We start from the raw sequence: 11,372 nt of genomic DNA, 5'->3' as shown, positions 1-11,372 counted from the left end.
CCGACTGTGTCCTGTCCATCCCTGAACCCTGACTCATTCCCTATGTGACTTATCCTCTAAGGCTAGTCCACACTTTGTAAAATTAGTAAGCCCAAGAAAAGAAGGCCAGGAAAAAAAAAGAACAGAAAAGAAGGCTGTAGACTGGCATGGTGATGCACACCTGCAATCCCAGCACCTGGGAGGCTGAGGCAAGAGTGTGGTTGCAAGTCTGAGACCAGACTGGGCTACCAAGTGGGCTCAAAGCCAGCCTGAACTGCTTGTCTCAAGAAGACAAATAACAGAAACAAACAAACAAACAAAAAAAAAACCAAACAAAAAATGGCTGTAAGCTCTCAAAACAGCATGTGAAATCCTTGTACGTTCTCCTCGGAAGTTGAGAGGTTGGAAATGAGCCTGCTCTGATTCCCATCTGCTCCACTGTATGTACAGAATGTCAGGAGGCCATTCTTTTTGATGTCCCCACCCCAGCCCCCAAGATGGAGATTTCACTACATTGCTCAGGCTGATCATAAACTCCAGATCCACTACCTCAGTCTCCTCCCAAACTAGCCGGGATTGCAGGAGCGAGTCACCATTCCTGTCCCAGACAATCTTTTCAAGATTGCTTAGCAAATATCTTTAGAAGCTTCAAATATTGTCCCTCCCTGGGTCAGAAGAGAGTTTTGTTTCCTAACCACTGTAATGAAGATAATATCTTCCACTGGGGCAAAGGGTGTGTATGTTTGCTGGTATTTGTTGGGGGTTTCAGAATTCTGTGTTTCTAAGCAGTGGAACTCCCCTGGCCAGCTCTGTATTGCACCCTTGAGGCTTGAGGGCAGGGTGGAACAGATGGAGATGTGGGATTTCTGGTGCCCGGTGAGAGGAGCAAGCTACCTATTCCTGTTTCTGCTGTTCACATCTAGGAAAATGTAGCAAGTCAGCAGCCCTCACCGCTGCAGGAGGAGCTGATGAGGAGGGATGCTGGACGGCCTAAAGCAGGACCCTCCACAAGCCTGGCTGGCTGCTGCTTTCTCTGGTTCTGGTCCCCCTTGTATGTTCTTTTTTTTCCACTGTGATACTGGGGATTGAACCCAGGGCTTTGGCATGGAGCTATGTCCCAGCTTTATTTCTCTCTCTCTCTCTCTCTCTCTCTCTCTCTCTCTCTCTCTCTCTCTCTCGTTTGAGACAGGGACTCAGAGAGTTGCCCAGGCTGGGCTTCAACTTGAGATCTTTCTGCCTCAGCCTCCCAGAGTGCTGGGATGACAAACATGTGCCACCCTGCCTTGCTACCCCTCTGTATTTTATAGGCAGTGACTTCTGCAGCTCTCAGCCCTTGGAAATCCCTTTGCTGTCCAGACCCCTCTTTTCTCTTTCTTTACTGTCATCTTGATGAGGTGTCAGGTGTTTAGGGTGGTAATTATTAATGTGCATGCTCCAATTACCTAGTGGAAACTCCATTTGTATTTTATAGAGACTGAAGAAATAATACAAAGAGAATTTTTGAGACGATAGCAGCTATATGAATATAATCTGACATTCAGCTAGTAAATTGCAGAACACAGTACAAAATAAGAAGGGATCTCTTTGCTGCTTGCAGGATCTCTTTCTCCTGCATGACTCCTCACATTTTTCACCAAAGGGATCCCAGAAGCTTTTAAAGATAGAGGCGGAGTGCATTTTTCAGAGGCAGCAAGTGGCGGTGCAGGAAGACGTGATGTGCTCCACGGCAGAGCTCAGGGAGTTCTCCTGTGGATTAGTGCACAGGACACCATTCCATGAAACGCCAGAGTCTTATGAGGATCCCTATCACAGAGTCCAGCAGGCTCCTGCTGTCCAGTCCCTGCATGCAGGAATTCATGGAATGGTGTTGATGTGACTGAATACCAAAGAAAACAATAATTTTAAAAAAGGTTTATATAGCTCATGGCTCTGGAAGAAGCCTGGATAGTCAAGACGAGGCAGCCACATATAGAGAGGTCTTTTTTCGCTAGTGCGAATTCTACCAAGGTACAAGGTAGCAAAGGCATTGCATGGCAGGACAGAACTAGCAAGCCTGAGTGTGCTCACTTTTGTAACTCCTGAGGGAGCCCAGAAATCCACTAACCCTTTCACCTGTAGGAGGGTCCTTCAGCCCTCATGAGCCAGTCACCCTTCCCAGTCCCTCCTGGTCCTGCCCTTACTGCTTCACAGTGAGACTTACATTTCCAGGAGTTCTAGCGAGGACATTAGAATCATAGCAAATGCCATTTCCACTAGACCTCTCCCATGGGAGAAATCTTGTGCTTTAGTGTAGAAGCGAGACCTGTGTGAAGATGAAGAAACTACATCTTCCGGAGAGCACCACAGTAGAAGGTTTTGGTTCTTCAGAGACAGCTGTGGTAGTTTCTGCTGCCTCATCTACGATGACATGGCTACTGCTAACCTGTACACCATCTATGTGTTAATTAGAACATGATATCTAATTCAGTCCAAAGCACTTTAATTCCATCTGTAAAAATACTGCCATTAGCATACTGATATAATGGAATAAGACATCTGCTGGACACTATAATAAATAAATCTGAGATGTCCTTGATGTGACTGGTACACTCAGGGTATATGAAAACAAGCACAGTTAGAGATGGCATGTCAAGTGGCATACAGTGGCAGTAGTGTGAGGTTATTGTTAGAAGATTCTACTGAGGTGGTTTCCTAGTCCTTGGAAATGCATGAGACAACCTAATATCCTTTAATAATCAATTTGTGTTTAGTTATTGCTGTGTTTTGGATCTGGAATGTTTGGCAAAGTCTCACACATTAAGCAGGTCACTAGCTTGGCATCACTGAAAGGTAGCGGAAGCTTGAAAAAGTGGGGCAGAGAGGCAGATCATAGGGCACATGTCCTCAAAGGGGACAGCAGAGCCACAATTTCCCTTTACATCCTATCTATGAGGAAAATAGGCACTTCTTGGCCCAGTGATCCTTCCATGGTGTGCTGCTTTGCTACAGGCCCTAAATCAACAGGACCAATCAGTCATGGATCGGGACCTCAAAACAGTGAGGCAACACAACACTTTACTCTGCGTAAGTGGATTTATCACAGGCCTTTGTTACAATAATACAGAACAGGTAAAAGGGCACTTTACCTGTTCTCTATCATGTCTGATAGAGATAAGAAAGACAGAGAAGAAAGAAGCAGTTAGGAAGGGAGGAAGAAAGTCAAGTGAGTCTTTTTTTTTTTTTTTTTGGCAGAACCGGGGATTGAACTTAGGCCTTTATGCTTGGCAGGGAAGTGCTTATTCCACTGAGCCATCTCCCCGGGCCCAAAACCTCACATCTTTTTTATTCACCTCTTTTTTTTTTGGGGGGGGGGAACCAGGGATTGAACTCAGGCCCTTGCACTTGCCAGGGAAGTACTTATTCCACTGTGCCATCTCCCTGGCCCCTCAAGTGAGTCTTTAGGGCTTATAGAAACAAGAATCCCATAGGAAGAAATCAGTGGATAGAAAAATTAGCTTCCACATGACCTCTAGAAAGAGACAGTAAGTTTCTTATTTATTTATTTATTTTTGTGTATTTAGTACAGGATCTCACTCTGCAGCTTGGACTCAAAGTGATTCTCCTGGGGCTGGTGAGATGGCTCAGTGGTCTAAAGCACCTACTTAGAACAAGCTTAGCAAAGCACAGGGACCGTGGTTCAATCCCCCAGCACCACATGCCAGCCAGCCCTGCTCCCTGGTGGGCTGAGCTGGCCACACACACAAATAAATAAATAAATAAATAAAATTTAAAAAAAAACCTTAAAAATAAATAAATAAATAAATAAATAAAGTCCCTGGAAGAGACAGCTTCCTGGGGAACTACCCACTCGGCCCCTCCTCCTGTGCCTCTCTTGGACAGGAGCTTTCTTTCTCTCAATAAATATATTCTGCTCATAAAAAATAAAAATAAAAATTCTACGAAGTGATCCTCCTGTTTTCAGCCTCCCCAGCACTGGGATTACAGGCATGCGCCTCCACGCCTGGTCTTGGTGGCTGGCTCAGTGCACCTGAGGATGGAGCCAATACGGCACGTGGGGCCAGGGATCAAACCTGAGCCCCTGAGCTTGCCTAAGCAGGCGCTTAGTCTGCTGAGCTATCTTGCCACTCTAAGACAGTAAGTTTCGTGAAACAGGACTCAATGTTCATATGTAGATGTTGTTACAAGTTCAATACAGAAGAAGTAATAGATTGACTTGAGAAATCAAGAGAGTTGAAATTAGCAAAATAGTCATTTTATGATACTATCCCATAAAATTGTTGAATGCTTTTTTTTTTTTGTTAACACTTGACCAAGATTTAATGAACATCCAAAACACATTGGACACTCTCCTAGATCAGATTAACTCCCTCGCTACCTTGCAAGGGTACTGGTATAGACCAGACAGGCCTACATTCTAGTTGGGCCTTGTCTTATACAATCACATATAATATTTCCTGAAAAGATTTTCTGGGGAAGCTAAAAGAACACCCCCTCCAAACCAGTATATTTCAGTTTGTTAGTTGTCCAGATCTGGTTGCTCTTATCTCTTAGAAGTTTCTAGTCACAGTAATGCATAGCCAGGTAGCATGATGCACTTCGTATAAGCCAGTCCCAAGTTGACAAGCCTGAATGCTTTTTTTTTTTTTTTACAGTGGCTTTTTTTGGGGTCTTTTTGAGACAAGGTCTTCCATACAGTTCAGGCTGGTCTTGAAATCACTCTGTAGCCCAGGCTGGTCTCAACTCTAAACTATCTTCCTGCCTCAGCCTCCCGAATGCTGGGATTCCAAGTGTGTGCCACCATGCCCAGTTTGAATGCTTTTAAAACTAAATAAATCTGTAATCCCATTGGTTCAGCCCGGTCTTAGGAAACAGCTGTCTGACTCATGCCTCAAGTTGGAGTCTTTGATGATGCTGAGTCTGAGACACTGAGACACTGTCTTGAAGACAGACCATTAGATAGTCCACAGAGGAGCTAGAAATCTGGGGTGGTCTCTTTGCTGTATTTTTACCAGCTTTGGCCTTAGCTTTCCTCCCTGATGTGAAAAACCTCAGTTCAGATTGGCTTAAGCCAGAGTGCCTCATCCATCTTCCAGTCATTTTATTAGCTCTCAAACCTCCAGTAAAAAGGTTGGTAGAACGACTAAGAGCTTGATTTGGGCATCAATTGAAAAAGAAAACCTACTTATATAGCTTGCATTGTCATCTATTTGCAGATGGAAAAAAAATAACAGCTCCATAGAAGACAGCAGAGACAGCTCACCTTTGCTTTCTGCCCAAGTTGGATTTCTTGTGCCTTCTACCCTTCCTTTCCTTCCCTTAAGGGCTGCTGTGTGGCTGTTCCCTCCCTTAATGATTGACTCCTTCCTCTGTCTGAATTGTCATTCCTGCAGCTCCATCCACTTCTTTCCTGGATGGATCCAGGGCTCTGAGCCAGGGTGGTGCTGGAAAGAGAGGCATCTAAACCTTTGACGTTTCCAGTTTAACCATTCTTAGGTTATAATGCTAAAAGCCTGTCTGTTTCATTGTTATTTGAGCCCATTTTGCATTCAACCCAGGAGGAAGAAGGGTAAGGGAGAAAAAAATCCTTCCTGCTATGAGTAAAATATCGCAGATGTTAACTGTTGATTACAAAAGACAGTAAAGCAAGCCAAGAAACCATAGGAGGGAGTGGGTGGACCACAGCAGAGAGAGGGGGTGTTGTTGAGCTGACTGTTCAGGCAGATGCTCTGGAGGATTAAATTACACGGAGCCGTTGATGCCATTCCCCTGCCCTATGCAGGAGGGCGAGAGCTATTTCCAGACTGTGGGAAAGAGAAAGTCTGCACTTTTTGTCTTTAGGAGGCACTATACCCACCCCCACCCTTGTTTTAGAAAACGATACCCAGCTCTCAATGTATGACAGTGCCTATTTTATGAAGCGTTACTCAGGGATCCAAACTAAGGAACAGCAGTAGACTGGGAATCTGTGGATTTTTCCTCCTTAGCAGCCATTTCCCCACCTCTAATAACAGTGTTATGATTTGGGGGTTCTGGGGTCAGCAACTTTCCTTGCTCTCTGAACACATGGCTCAGGACAGACTGATCCCCCACCAGTCCCTCTGACCCTACGCCCCTACTCCAAGCTGGATAGTTATGTCAACATGAGCAATTGTTTGTGTTGGAACAGGCCTGTGATTTAGAGCACAAGAGTCAGCCCCAGGACTTTGCCTGCCGATTCTGTGAAACACGGGCCTGCTTTCTGCTGTGGCTGTCAAGGGGGCAGGATAAAAGTCTGCTCTTGGGCTGTCTTGTGAAAGCTTGCCAGGGCATGAAGCCAGACAGAAAGACCAGCTGAGCAATGAAAAGAGTTTTCTGAGGACGTTGTCCAAGCATCTGGATTCAACTGCAGCTGAAAAGGGTACCCTCCCCACAGGATTTCTTAATGTCTGTCTATAAGTCAGACTTATAAGTCCCACTCCTTTGTTCTCACCATTCTGCATGTGTGTTTATGTCACTTGTAACTCAGAGTATCCTGCCTAAAACAAGTGGGTTAAGGAAACCCAAGAGACGCATCCAGGTCACTGCTAGGCAGAATGAAATGGGTACTGCTTTTAGCTGCCCTTGGTTCAGTACTGCTTTTGCTATGGATGAAGTCCGAAGGCTTATTTCCAGACTGTGCCTGACTCTGAGCATACAGCTGCTCTGAGACATCTCACCAGGCAGAAGCTGCCAGCCAGAACTCGGTAATCAGCATGTTCAGTTCCGTGCTATTGCAAAGCAGAGCTCTCAAGTACAGCCCAGAACAAAAACGAATGTGCACAAAGGTCCGATATGCACTCAGGATGCCAGGACCTCTCCTCCTGTACGCAAAGCAAGAACTGTGCTCAGAACCCCTACATATAGCAGCTCACTCACGTTGAGCTCATGTGAGAATGGTCCTTGAGTACAAAGCAGCAGGAAGTGGCTGTTAGGCAGATAGACAACTAGAAAGGAGAGGCTATGTTAATATTTGTCTATTTGCCCAGTATGAATTGATTGAGTGCCTTCAATGAGGCTAGGGCTAGGAAACACGAATAAAAGACAAAAATTGTGCTCCCAACAAGCATGCAGTTGAGTCAGAGAGTGAGCAAGAAGACCAATGGATAAATAATGCAACCAGTGATACAAACAGAAATACAATAAGAGGAGAGTGCTGGCTACCAAATGGCATTCTCCTTTTCCTAGTTTGTGGAATCCTGATTGTATTCAAGGAGACAAGTCAGGCAGGGAGATGAACTGCTCCTGCAGGATAAGGATTAGCCCCAGTAGATGTATCTAAGCCAGCATCTCCTGGAAGGCTTGTTAGAACCCAGAATCCTGAGCACCACTCCCAGGATTTTTGATGTAATAAGTCCAGGTGAGTCCAAAAATTTGCATTTCTAACAAGTTCCAAGGTGATAGTGATGCTGCTAACCTGAGAACTACTAATCTCAGAGGTTATCTGGTTCACTTGTTCTAGTTCAGTCAGCCCTATGTGTCTGCATCAGCATTGATAAATCAGTCAGCCATGGCTTAAGAATGTGCTTAGGCTGTGATGCTTGAATCTGTATTGAACATGTACATACTTTTTCCCTTGTCATTATTCTCTAAAGAATATAACAATTGTTTATATAACATTTAAATTGTGTTAGATATTCAGGAATCGGTTTGTCTCTTTGAGACAGGGTTTTACCGTGCAGTTCAGGCTGGCCTTGAACTCACTTTGTAGTGTAGGCTAGCTTTGAACTCACAGAGTTCCTCCTCCCTCAGCTTCCATGGAATTATAGGCCTGCACTACCATGCCCAGCCTAATGTTAAGTATTATAAATGATCTAGAGATTATTTTGAGTGTATGGGAGAGTATGCATAAGTTATATGCAAATACTACACCACTGTTCATAAGGGACTTGAGGATCTGGGGATTTTCATGTCGTCAGAGGGTCCTAGAACACATCCTCACCAGGTATGGAGGTACGAGTCTACTTAGTTTTAAGAAAGAACAGTCCAAGTGATGGCTGATGAAATGAAAGGGAAAGCCAACAAAGGAATTCCAGAAAGATTTATCTGTCTTAACAAAAAATGAGGTGGGAGGGGAGCCTGCCTTTTCATCCCCGCTGGAGTGGGATTATATGAAGAGCTACTGTTTAGCCCCACTGTTATGTAACCACGTGGACTTAGTCAAGAGACCTGTGAAAATCTTGACTCAGTTCCAGGATGCTGTTGAGAAGCTAAGCAAACCCTGGAATCACCATCTTTGGACTGTTTGAAATTTGAATAAATACTTTTATTCCATTTTATTTTTTAAAAAATCATTTATTTATTTATTTATTTGGTACAGGATTTTGTTACACAGCTCAAACTCATGTGCCGTCATGCCCGGTTTCAGTGGCCAGCCGGGCATGCCCAGGGTTACAGGGTTGGCCCGGCTTGCGGTACCCAGAGTGAACCCAGGTCCTTAAATGTGCCAGGCAGATGCTTAGACCACCGAGCTATCTCCCTGGCTCTTTTACCCCATTTTCTTTTGGAGCTATAAGTATTCCAACTAATCCAGAGGGCTACACATCTAAGCCTGGGTAGAATGTAGCATCAAGAGGGACTTTGGAAGAGAAGTGATTCACTCTTTTCCACAGCTTTTCAGGGAGAATGCCCACTTTGGTAAAAGACGGATGATGACATATTATGGATTCTGAAGAGTAGCTTTTGAATTGGAAGGTTTATTTTAAATAACGTTGTTGGTACACACCTATAATATTCAATAACGGAACTTAGAAAAAATGGGGTATACCGATGAATGTCCATTTTGTATCTGTGTATTCAAAGTGGTTTGGATATATATATAGTTGCATTCTCTTAATGAATAGAATGATTTTTTCTAACGGTGTTTGTAAATAGGATCTCAAGTCCACATCTTGTACAGCAATTAACCACTAAGAAGAATATATGCAGTGTATTATTTGTTGAAACTGTACTTCCGATTTGATTTGAAACTATCTCATTGCTATCTGTTTATCAATAAAATTTTGAAAAAAAAGAAAAAAAATAAATAACGTTGTTGGAACAGAGAGTAAGAAAGTCATTAATTCTCCCTGTGGTGAAATCAGGAAAGCATTTGCACAGGAGGCGACATGTGGGCTAGCCACTGGGGTTGGCAGTAGAGGGAGTAGGATAGTTTGAGAACCTAGTGCTTGACATGTAGTATGCACCCATATGCTTTGGGGACATATTTGACTTGAAGAACAAACCAAGCAGAGGAAGTGGCATGGACAACAGCACAAGAGGAAGGCAGTTTGGCGTCTCTAGTTGTGCACGCAGTTTGGTATGGTAGCCCAGTGAACCCTTGGTAGGGAGGGTTCAACTGAGCCAGGATATGAAAAACATGGGGGAACACTGGGTTAGATTAAAATTGGAAAATAAAATCAAGGATATCAAATCAATCAAAAAATGTTGAGTATCCTAACTCTCAAAGGTTTTTGAGACTTAATCTGATCTTTTCCTGCCTCAAATGGTGTCTTCTTTGCCTAAGGAGGCAGTTCTTTCCCTTGGTATAAGACTTGCTTTAGAGCCAGGGATACGGCTCAGGGGCACAGTACCTGCCTGGCAAGTGCAAGGCTGTGAGTTCAATTTCCAGTGCAAAAAAAAAAAAACAAAAAAACAAAAAACATACCCCAAAACCCGAAAACCAACCAACCAAACAACCAAAACAAAAACAAAACGAAATAACAAACCAAACAGAGGAGGGAAGAATGAGAACTGAAGGAAGAGAAGAGAACTGCTTTATTCCTGCTTCTGAGTTTGCTATGTCAGAATCCAAAACTGAAGCATTATATGGCCAGTTGTAGAGTGAGGTGGGACAGATTTGGGGGTGAAGTGATCAAGGAAGTAACAATCCAAAATGATTTGTACAGCACACTGGGTTAAACAGACAAGTTTGCTTGTACCTAGAAGTGGCCTCTCCAGGGACTCTATTCCCAGCCACAACAAGGGTGAGGGGACAAAATGTGAGGGGAATGGTCTTTCTTTATACACTTGTAACCTGTTGCTTAATGGATGTTGAGCCTGGTGTGATGGTGCACTCCTGTAATTCCAGCGCTCTGGAGGCTGGAGGCAGGAGGATTGTTGTGAGTTCAAGACTAGTCTGGGCTACAAAGTGAGCTCAAGGCCAGCCTGCTGCATAGCAAGGCCTTGTCAAAAAAAAAAAAAAAAAAAAAAAAAAAAAAAAAAAAAAAAAAAAAAAGAAAGGAAAAAGAAAAAAAGGATATTGAGAATCCTTGAGTAAGGATAGCAGGATATAGTTTTAGTTTTGGCTAAATTCAGTGATGTGGGTATAATTTTTAAAAAGTTAAAAAAATTTAAAGAGAGTACAAATTAGAATTAAAACAGAAAAAATTACAAGTGATACAGAATCTCCCTTAACAAAATAATATGAATTTCACAGTGTTTGTTGTAATACATAGTGTCTTCCAACCAGTTACTCATATTACCAGATATATGCATGTAAAATTGGAAAAAGAAAGAAAAAAGCAAAAAAGTATGAGAAATTAAGAAGAGAAAAAGCACAAACAATTAAAAAAAGAAGACAAAACAAATTATTGTCTGCTCCTTTCATAAACCAATGGAAATGCACAGTACAGTTATCCAAACCATCCTGCTTATATACGTAGATATATCTCTCTCCCTCTCCTGTCCTCCTTTTGAATAAGTTCATTCCATTTTCCCTATGTCTATTGTACCCTTCAGATTCCATTTTTCTCTTTCAGGTTCTCACACTAGGGAGACAATATGATGTTTGTACATGTGGGTCTGATTGATTTCACTTAAGAGTATGATCTCTAGTTGCATCCAATGACTGACAAAAGACTCAAATTTATCTTGTTTTATAGCTGAATAATATTCTATTGTGTAAAAATAGCACATCTTCTTTATCCATTCTTCAGTTGATGGGCATCTGGGTTGTTTCCAGGATTTAGCTAAGACAAATTGTGCTGCTGTAAACATGGGTGCACATATATTGCTGTGGAATGAGGTTTTCAGTTCTTCTGGAAAAATAATGATGTGGGTATGGTTATGTGCTGTTATGGTTTGTATCTAGTTGTCCCCCCAAAGCCTCATGTAGTCATGGAGTGGCTTCTACAGTTTGTGACAAATTCATGATCCAATGCTGGGATTACGGGTGTTGAGTGCTATACCCGCCCTGAGGTGGATAGCTTGCATACAATATAAGGAAGGGAAGGAAGCTTGCTAGCTGCCACAGCTGCTGTTCCTCACTTTTTGCTCTTTGCTGTTTTCCACCACCATGAACAGCAGCCATCTGCCATGTGCCACTGTACCTTGGAGCCATCTCAGTATGGACTAAACCTCCACCAACTGTGAGCTAAATTTTGGGTATTGGGGTTTTT

This window comes from Octodon degus, unplaced genomic scaffold (assembly GCF_000260255.1).
Source record: "Octodon degus isolate 3935 unplaced genomic scaffold, OctDeg1.0 scaffold00149, whole genome shotgun sequence".
In the NCBI taxonomy this organism is placed as follows: Eukaryota; Metazoa; Chordata; class Mammalia; order Rodentia; family Octodontidae; genus Octodon; species Octodon degus.
The sequence above is the reverse complement of the archived record's forward strand: the minus strand, read 5'-3'. Positions refer to the sequence as shown.